Genomic DNA, 9896 nt, shown 5'->3' with positions numbered 1-9896 from the left:
TGTTATGGATAGCTCACTTAATTAATTTAAAAAATGAGCAATCAAGGTCGTTGGCTAGGCAGACGACATCCTCCTTTTAATTAGTGGAAAATATCCCCATACCCTTGTCAATGCAAGGCAAAGGGCAATCAATACTGTTATGGAATGGAGAAAAGAAAATGGTCTTACCTTTAATCCATCAAAATCAAGCACTATAGTCTTTTCGTAGACTTATGAAGCTATGATAAGACCTGTTATATCCTATGGGTGTCTATTATGGAGACATGCAATCACTATAAAGAAAAGTGCAACAAAAATATTAAACACAATTCAAAGGAAAGCACTATTGGGAATGACTCATACATTTCGACCGACAACAACCGCAGGAATGGAGGCAATTTTGTGTATTGCTCCTCTGGATATATACATTAAGGAAAAGGTAACGAAATCAAGATGGAGAACGAAGCATTTCTTACGAGATACCTGGGATGGAATATTTAATCTTCCAAAACGTTGTGGGCATCGGTTCCATAATGATAAAATACTTATACAAATCGTAATTGATCAACCAAGTAACTACATAAAAAGTAATCTTATTTGGATAAATAATAGTCAGATTAAGATTCCTGACGCAATCATTTACACGGACGGAGCTAAGGACGAAGACGGAAACACTGGGGCTGGATGGGCCATCACCAAAGGTGATGCATCAATTTGTCATTAAATAGCTTCATTGAATAAAGAGGCTTCTGTGTTTCAAGCAGATGTTTTCGCCATAACACAAGGTGTAGAAGCTCTTGTCAAGTACGAAAACACACTGAACAATGTAATAATCAGATCAGACTCCCAATCAGCAAATGCTACAATCTTTAATCCACTTACTACTAGTAAAGAAGTTTTAAAATGTAAGGAGACCATCATCAAAGGAATGAGTGAGAAAAATATACATCTAGAATGGTGTAAAGGACATTCTGATATTACAGGAAATGAATTTGCAGACCATCTTGCGAAGAGGGGTACTGAGAGCCAAAACCAGTTTATATTGGGACGCCTCCAAGCTACATAAAGAAGGTAATTCATGACTTCTTCTTTAAATATTGGTGTGGCTGATATAAAAAAGATCAAGGTATGAAACATACACATACTATGCTTAATAAGCCAAAGTCAAAGTGTATCAAGGCCGGAAGAGAAAAATTGAGACTCATTGTAGAAGCCGACACTGGACCACCTAAGCAAGTGGAAGGACAAAAGTTCAACGTTTACTTTATTTATGGAGAAATTCCAAAGTGCAGACCAACTCACCAATGCATGTAGATGTCCCGCTCTATCTTACGAGATACATCAAACAATGAATGAAGAAAACGAAGACATTCGTATTTTAAAATTTATGAAATGTAAAAAAATAAAAATATTATTGAACAAAATTTTAATGGAAACTAGGTTTTAGAATTTTCTATAGTAACACAAATACCACATTGTGTGGTCGTGTTCGTTGCCTAATATTTGTACTATTTTATTTTATGTATGTATGGCAAGCAGTAATAAATTTTTAACTAACTATCTCTCGAAGAGGTGATCGCAATTGACCAACGATATCTTGTGATTTAACACCTTGCTACTTCTTCCTTTGGAGCCACGTGAAAGATAAGGTCTACACCAACAGCCCAGCGTTGATTTAAGACTTCGAAGGTTGAATTTCGTAAAGTTATTTAGGGCATACAACAGCCACTTTGCGAATTGATGATGGAAAATTTCATAAAAAGGACACAGCTCTGTAAGCATAGCTGTGGCGGCTATTTGGCTGGTATTGTTCTCCATTATTAATTACATATATCTTTAAATTGAAATAAACATCCGATCATTTATCTCAAAAAATGCCATTTTTCTGTGAATATCAAAATAACAACCCTTTATTTTGTTGTTAGCTGTTAGCTATGGGTTTTTCATAATTCATTCTTTTTGATAAATACACGAAGTAATAAGTTATTAATTATTACATACTTATGACTGAGTTATGCTCCGTTTCTAAAAAGATATGAACACAGTCTTGTTTATTCTTCGGCGTATATAAATTAAGGTGTCTCAAAACAAATAACATTTTTTTTATTTGATCTCAACTACTCAAACATGAAAAAAAAATCAATCTCTAAAACAACGATAACAGGTGCTGACGAGAACGTAAGGTCAACTCAATGACTTGATTGTAGGGCAGTCCAGTAAATGAAGATAAAACAAAAAGGAAAAATTATAAATGTGTTTTAATCATTTGATTATTATTTAATAGATGTATATCGATTGTGTAAAGCTTTGGTTTGTCTAATTTGAACTATCAAAGTAATTCAGTAACCCGTGTTTCAACCTTTTCCGTCCACCCTACTCTATATAAAGTGATTATGTTGAGTTTATCGTTCAGAATTGATTAATAATATTTTTTTATTCATCATAATAGTATTCCACTAAGTCTTGCTATATTTGGAAGACAGTGAAGTTTTACATATTACATTTAAAATTTAAAATTAGAGAAATGTTGTGACCTTGTTTAATTTTAACTTCAAATGCAATTACAGACTAGGAGCTCCAAGATAATATACAATCTATTTATTTTTTTTCTGATTTATATCTAAACAAGTTCAAACTAATTTCACATGAAATAACGACCTGGAAAAGTATTAGGAAAGATTTTACTACTCCAAAGTAAGTAGGTGCTTTGCTATGAATCTTTATTCTTGAAGACAATATTGATTAGTTAGGGTTGAAACTTCATGAATTTCTTATTACTAAGTCTTTTATCCAAAGGATACGGATTGATTAAAGAAAATATAGGACGAAAACCATAAAAATTGATTTTAAAGACTAAGTACTAGAGTATTGTAGCATTACTTTGGAATGGAAATTACTCTCTGGTTTGAATAAATAGAAGATGAAAGAAGAAAGTTTGCTGTTTTTCTTTACATATGGAAAACAATTCTAGACTGGAAACTCAAAGAAAATGTGCAAGTTCCCTACCGTGAAACCACAACTTCCATTACTGGCCGTATTATTGGTACAGTTATGCATCTGGAGCAAAAATTTGAAAGAGAAATGATTGTATTTGTTTGTCGTCATCATCTTCATGAATTGATTTAAAAAAATTTTTTGAAGTGAAAATCAAACATGTGACAACAAATCCTAATGTTCTTCTCTTTTAAAAATTAAAAGATAATTGGAAAAATATAGATTCCTTCAAAATAGACTCCTTACAGTCATTAGTACAAAGTAACTTATCAGTTTCGATAATTGAAGATTTATTAGAATATTATTGCAGTAAGCTATAAAAATAAATTGTGAGAGATGATTACATGGAGCTCATATAAAGAATGATAAAAAAATAGGTCGTTGGATGGCCAGAGCAATATAATATTTGAAAATATCCCTATATAAGTCCCCAGCTTATAATAAATAAAGATAATAAAATAGTGTTAATACATATATGTTTATTTATTGTAACAATATACGTTAATCCTTGTCTTCAATTTATTTTAACAGTCAAGCACTATATTGTTCAAGTAATTGAAAGCTTACAAAAAAATAGACGAAACAATATAAAAAACTGCCTGAAAGAAACTTAGTCAACATTTATGGTATTTGACTGAAGAAGCTGCTGCCCTTTCATTCTTCGATGATGATGTCGATGAAGAAGCTAAAGAAAACATGGTTGGAAATGTGACTGATGAAAATATCTCGGGACATGTGGCAAAAGATACGTTGCATCGAATGGAGCATATGATGATTCTTTGTTTGTTACGTGAATATTTTTAAATCTAGTGATAACTTTATTTATTGTTTCATTAACAAATCGTCTATCATTGTATAAAATTTGATTTCACATAAAAAAATATGTTACTTCATATCAGTCAAAAGCTTGACACTGTTTTCTTGTTTCAAAAATGAGGATTATTTTCTTATTGAAGTTCCACCTTTATTTCTTACAATCCTTGCCTTGATGACTCCTGGCGTCCTTTTTGACCTTGGTATGCCTGATCAGAGTCTTTCCTTGTCTCCTCGTACCTCTCAATGGTTCTCTTGATGAGCATGGGGTTGACCTCCGGGCTCTTCAGGTTTCTTATGATGGCTGGTCGTGATTTTTCCTTCAGGTACTCTTCGATTATAGCCTCTGTCTTGGCTTCCATTGTAGTTAAAGAAAATATTATTTTATTCAAAACTGTTTGTGTTGGTTTTGTTTCGACCCAATTAGAGTTTAAACATAAATTATCGCAAACTTACATAGGTATAATTATATTATAGAAAGTTAATTTAACAGGACTTTCCGTGGACACTGTATGTATATTAGAGGGTATTGTGCAAAACATAAATTGAGATAACAAAGATTTAACAATGGCAAAAGTTTTGTCTTGAAAATAGAAATGAACGTCGGATGAATATATTTATGAAGAATTCATTGGATCTGCATCTATCCATTTCCCCCAGGGGTTCATATTTTCCATTTGGATCCTAGCCAAACGATTTTTATCCTCTCTTTATGATAGGTTCAAGGGATGTCGTCTCTGTGTACCTCACTTAGTGGATCTCATCTTCTTTCATGGAAGTATCGTTCATTGTGTAGATGCCCCTTTCCATCAAGGTATTTGATATTGACTGCTGACATCGTGAATCATTGCCTCTATACTTAAAAATACATAAATTCATCCAAATCTTCTACAGAATAATCGTATACTGCTTAAAGAACTAATGAGTTCCATAAAAAGTCAAAATAATCCACTGAAAGCCCAAGTGAGGAACAGAAAGAGTTTTCATCCTCCCTCCATTGATCCTTCATTAAAATTCTGAGGTCCTTTTCTTCTTAAGTCAACTATGCATTGTCTCTTACTCTAAGATATATATTTCATTGATAAGAGTCCTTCAGTTTCCTTAATGTATATAAATATAACACAGAAATAACTTATCTTAATCACAATTTCATTTATAATGTGGAGCTTGTGATGAATAATCTATGTAGATAATTACATATATACATATGTTCTTGATTTCTTAATTACTTGTGTGCCTCTTTTGTCATTGAAAAACGAGTGGAAGATAATTATAGGCTCCTAAAGATAATGTGCCTCTCTTTTCCCGAAATTTTTGTCTTAATTGCCAATGCAATGCAGAATAGAATATACATTTAATATTTTATTATGCTAATAAGTATTTATGTATAAAAATGTCTCATTTCATTGTATATGTATAATGTCACTAATAATTTGTTGAATCTCTTTGTTTAATTTAATATTAATAACTTCTATACCGTATAATTTTTACTTTGAAGCTTGTTTAATCTATTTGTTTAATTTAATATTAATAACTACTATATTGTATAATTGTTACTTTTAAATTTGTTTGATTCTCTCCTCCTGACTTCTATTACAAGTTATAATTAATAAGATTGTTTTTTATTGTATTTTTTTAAATTTACCCATACTTATTTAACTATCTATTATAAAACTACGCTTATACACGTTATAAACATAAATTATATTAATAATGTTCACTATTTCAATGTAACGATAAAGACGTCATACTTCGTAATAAATAATAATAATTAATCATTCTATATAATACCGTGCTTCGTACAAATTCAAATTAAGTATATACTAATTATATTTGAAATATTTAAATTCCCTACTCATCGTGAATGGATCTTTTCAATGTCGCAATTTTTTAATCTCCTTTGCAAGGAAGGAGTCGAATCTGCTCTCTTGAGATGGATAATCAAGTTAGAAATATCTTTGTTCGATTTCCTCTATCTGACTTTGGTCCTATCTCATGGAGAACATATCTGAAGAGTATCCGTATTTTCGTCTCATCAAAAATAAAAAGCCTGATTTTCATAGTTGTAAGTTAAGTTGTATCTAGATTTACGAAAAGCGAAGAACAACTGTCTGAATGGTCTCAAAGGGGGGTCTTAGCTTTAATGATGTCCAAAGGTTTGTCTAAAATCCGTTTTATCATGTAAACACTTGGGTATGCCCCATGGATTCAAACATGTAGATGTGAAATTTATTGAAGATAATTATTTTTAGTATATTTGAAGTATGATCAGATGTAGACGGATTTTATTTCTATCAATAATTTATATATTTATTTTGCTGTAAAAATGCCTCATTATATTTTGTATATATATAATTTACACAAGTCACTAATCATTAGTTGAATCCATTTGTAATATTTAATATTAATAACTTCTGTTATTAATTTGTTTGATCTTCTATGTATAACTTCTATTAAAATTTCTAATTAATTTTTTTTATAATTGTTAACCCTTATTTCAGTTACTTTCTAATTAACCCATACTTTTTTTAACTTAATAAGACAAATATACATTATAATATTTTAACTTATCAATTTACTAGTAATCTACTGCTCTGGCTAAAGTGTTCGCCATTAATTTTTGATTACTCATTGTATAAAATATCAGAACGTATATGTAAAGTTGATAATATTGTAGAGAAATACGCGTGCAAGGAGAAGGGGGAAATACTTATGGTATCATTGTTTAAAATACTGATGTGATTATCATCTGCCTGCTTTATTATGATTTTTGAGGGTATAACGAAAGTATTTATTAGCGAAATGTTTAATGAAGATATACTAAGTATAATTGACTTAGACTTTTTTTATCCGTTACAGTAGATTTGAAAACGTCACACTCCATGAAATCGTAATTCATTATGAACCTTATTCTCATAATAGCTAATGAAACGACAAAGTAGAGTATTTCGAAATATATTTGAAGTTCCAGGATTAAAAAAGAAGGCTTTAATTAAATATAATCTACATACTAAAAAATATACCATCATAAATTTATGTTAAATATACAAAATTAAACAATTGGAATCATATAACTAATAATAATAAATTATATATACAGAATATTGAAATGATAGATTGATCCAAATAATATTTTCTTGTTCTGACATCGGAATCCAGTTAAATATGTCATAACTTTAGGTTGCAAGACACAAGCGAGATGTGGAGTTTAATCAAAAAGATAATCACCCCTCTTCTTCATGTGGAAGTTGCTATATACAATTGTGCACAGGATAGATATATCTCTACCGATGAGATCTAACTAATTATTAATAATAAAGTAAATGTCAAAATCATAAAATTAGACAATAAATATACTAGTAAAAAAAAATGTTAGAAAAAAATATATCTTAAAAATTTAGAGAAAAAGCTCATTATGTAGTAATATCCGGCGATATTACTTCTTATTAAGAGCATCAAATAAGATATTTTCCCCGTTATTTATGCTTATATAACAACATACTATTATCATGAAGGATATACACAATTGCTAATTATATTGCTACGCCCAATGCAACTACCCCCGTTGTTGTGACCATTTAAGCAGTTGTTTTTACCTTTTATGAGTTTTCTGAACACCATTTCTTGGAGCCTATCAACCATAGCTAAGCCTTAAGTGATAAAAAAGGAATATTTGTTGACTATGTAATATTGCAAAGCTGCAAATGATCATACCCAAGTCTTTAATTGAGGAAACTAGTCTCAGACAAACTAGTTGCGAACCATCCAAAGCTACCAACCCCGTTGATGTGACCGTTTAAGTAGTTGTTTTTGCCATTTAATGAGTTGTGTATTATAATTCTTGATATGTTTAGCTAAAATAGAATCATATTTTATGACTAGATTTAAAAAAATTTGAATACTTACTGTTAGATAGTACAAAATTCCGAGTTCCATTTCGAAATGAGTAAATATTTTATACTTTTTACTGATAACTTGATCGTCATTTGGTGTAGATGACTCAAAACATTTTTATGTGTATTTCTATAAATGATATCAGTAACAACATCCTCCATTAATTAATGATGGTTCCTCGGGAAGGGAAGAATTTACCCGTGTATTTCTCCATAATTTTTTTGAACGTAGGATAATTAGCAATGGATAAGGTTATATTACATGCAATAAGCATCTTTGTGAGATCAGAGTTAAAGTCTGACTTGATGTATTCATTATTAACTTGAATTTTTAGATGAATATCCATGCTCTGGATATGAGATGAGGATAATGAGTGGCGTGTAATTCTAGACAGGGGACTAAAGGCACATTTATATCGACAAATCCGACAAGCCATCTGTTTCTCATCCGGTATGTATTTTCCAAATTCCTGGGCCTCTATTTTCAGAAATCCAGACAGAAGGCGACGTTATTTTAGGCATTTTATTCAGTTCTCTATCGACTATCAGCATCTAATATAATATTAATATTGAATAATGAAGGTGGGAATGATAACGTTCTTGATTGATAGAAAAAGATGTATATTATTTAATCAATAATGCTATAAGTATTTCTTCTCTTCTCCTCGCACGCTTTTCTATTCTTACCAAAATTATCACCCTTGCAGGGTATATGTCACTTTAAGAGAAGAGATTTAAAAGATATCAATGTTAATAGATCTATAATACAGAAATATGATAGTTATTTTTTTGATGTGTGTCACGAAGTAAATCAAGTAGTCCTGAATTTGAAAATTTCGACTACTTTTTACATACTCTGTTCTAGTGTTACTTGATTGAAATATAGAAAATTATCATTTCTATAGCACCATCATGTGATATTCTTTCCCTCAAAACTATAACTTTGATCAAAATTATCACATGTCCTGCTCCTGCGTTTTACTCGCACTCGCTCGATGCCCACCCCTACTAATACTTAAAGGTAGTCTGACACATGGAAGACTCAAGGTGGGCTCACAGAAGTCCCTAACATCGTTATCTTTATTGTATCACACAACCTTTCTTCCAAAAAGAAACAGAAAATAGGCCTGAAGCCATCAGGTAGTTAGCTAAATAAATCAATACTACCAACCGCTCTTTATATCTTATGTACTAGCAGACTATCAGTATCATATTATTTCTTATGTTAAGGGTTTCCACTTAAAACCAATTTTAGATCGTCAGCATAACAGAACATATCAATGCCAATCAAAGCGTCATAACTAGCAAGCAAGTCAACACTATCTGCCAATTTTAAACCCTTCAAATGTGGAAACTTAAATATATCTACTGGTAGAGGGTCTTATAATCTGATATTTTGTCTATTTCAAGGGCCGAAATGGTTATCAAAGAATTGTAAATCGACCTTAGAGATACATCATGACGATGATGGATTTTTGCAGATGTCACCATTTGCTCAACACCAATTATTGCAAATATATTTCCGACACCTTAGGATTTTAATGTTCTTGCTAAGTTAGAAGATATCAAACTGATCCGTGAAACTTCGCGAAGTATGACTCGTGCAGAAGCAGAACACCTCATATTAACGAGCATCGTAATGGCTGAAATTAGAATTGAAGAACAAATTTCATGTGTAACTATCATATTAGACAATGAACCGTTAGAATTCCCCTTTGGAAACTTCAGATTATTGTCGACATGATGTCCCTTCCCACAGTATTTACAAGAACCAAACTTACAACCGTCGTATTTGTAACCTGTATGAAGACAATCATAAGAATTCCTGAACTTTTAATCTTAAGACGCTCTTGTAAAGATTTACTTTTAAATGAATTACATTTCCAAAAAGGATGAGACCCACCCAAACATAGAAAGAAACTTTATGATTTACACTGACTTGTAACACGTTCCTTTTCGACGAATGTTCAAGTTTGATTCCCGTCTCAGCCACTCTGACTGCAATCTCCAAATTTTTCATAATTTTATCTATGTACAACAAGAACAATCATTGGAGCTAACAAAATGCTCCAACCCTTCTCTCAATGTTCTTGGGAGTTTATTTTCAATAAATGGTATTACAAATCTTCCGGATGTTCTCATCTTCAATAAGTACGTCATTTATTTCTAAAAATCTTTTAACAAAGATCATAGAATTCAATAAGATCTCTATAGTTA

At 31.1% G+C, this 9896-nt stretch overlaps 1 long non-coding RNA gene across 1 annotated transcript; it reads left to right on the top strand.

Annotated features, from left to right (window-relative positions):
* Positions 1 to 2234: 2234 nt before the first annotated feature.
* LOC139905782 (uncharacterized) lies at positions 2235 to 3906 on the top strand. The gene is made up of 2 exons (XR_011780831.1): positions 2235 to 2673; positions 2776 to 3906. It is a non-coding gene; the product is annotated as an uncharacterized lncRNA (long non-coding RNA).
* Positions 3907 to 9896: the final 5990 nt, after the last annotated feature.

The sequence above is a fragment of the Lepeophtheirus salmonis genome, chromosome 6 (genome assembly GCF_016086655.4).
Source record: "Lepeophtheirus salmonis chromosome 6, UVic_Lsal_1.4, whole genome shotgun sequence".
NCBI classification, from domain to species: Eukaryota; Metazoa; Arthropoda; class Copepoda; order Siphonostomatoida; family Caligidae; genus Lepeophtheirus; species Lepeophtheirus salmonis.
The sequence above is the reverse complement of the archived record's forward strand: the minus strand, read 5'-3'. Positions and strand labels throughout refer to the sequence as shown.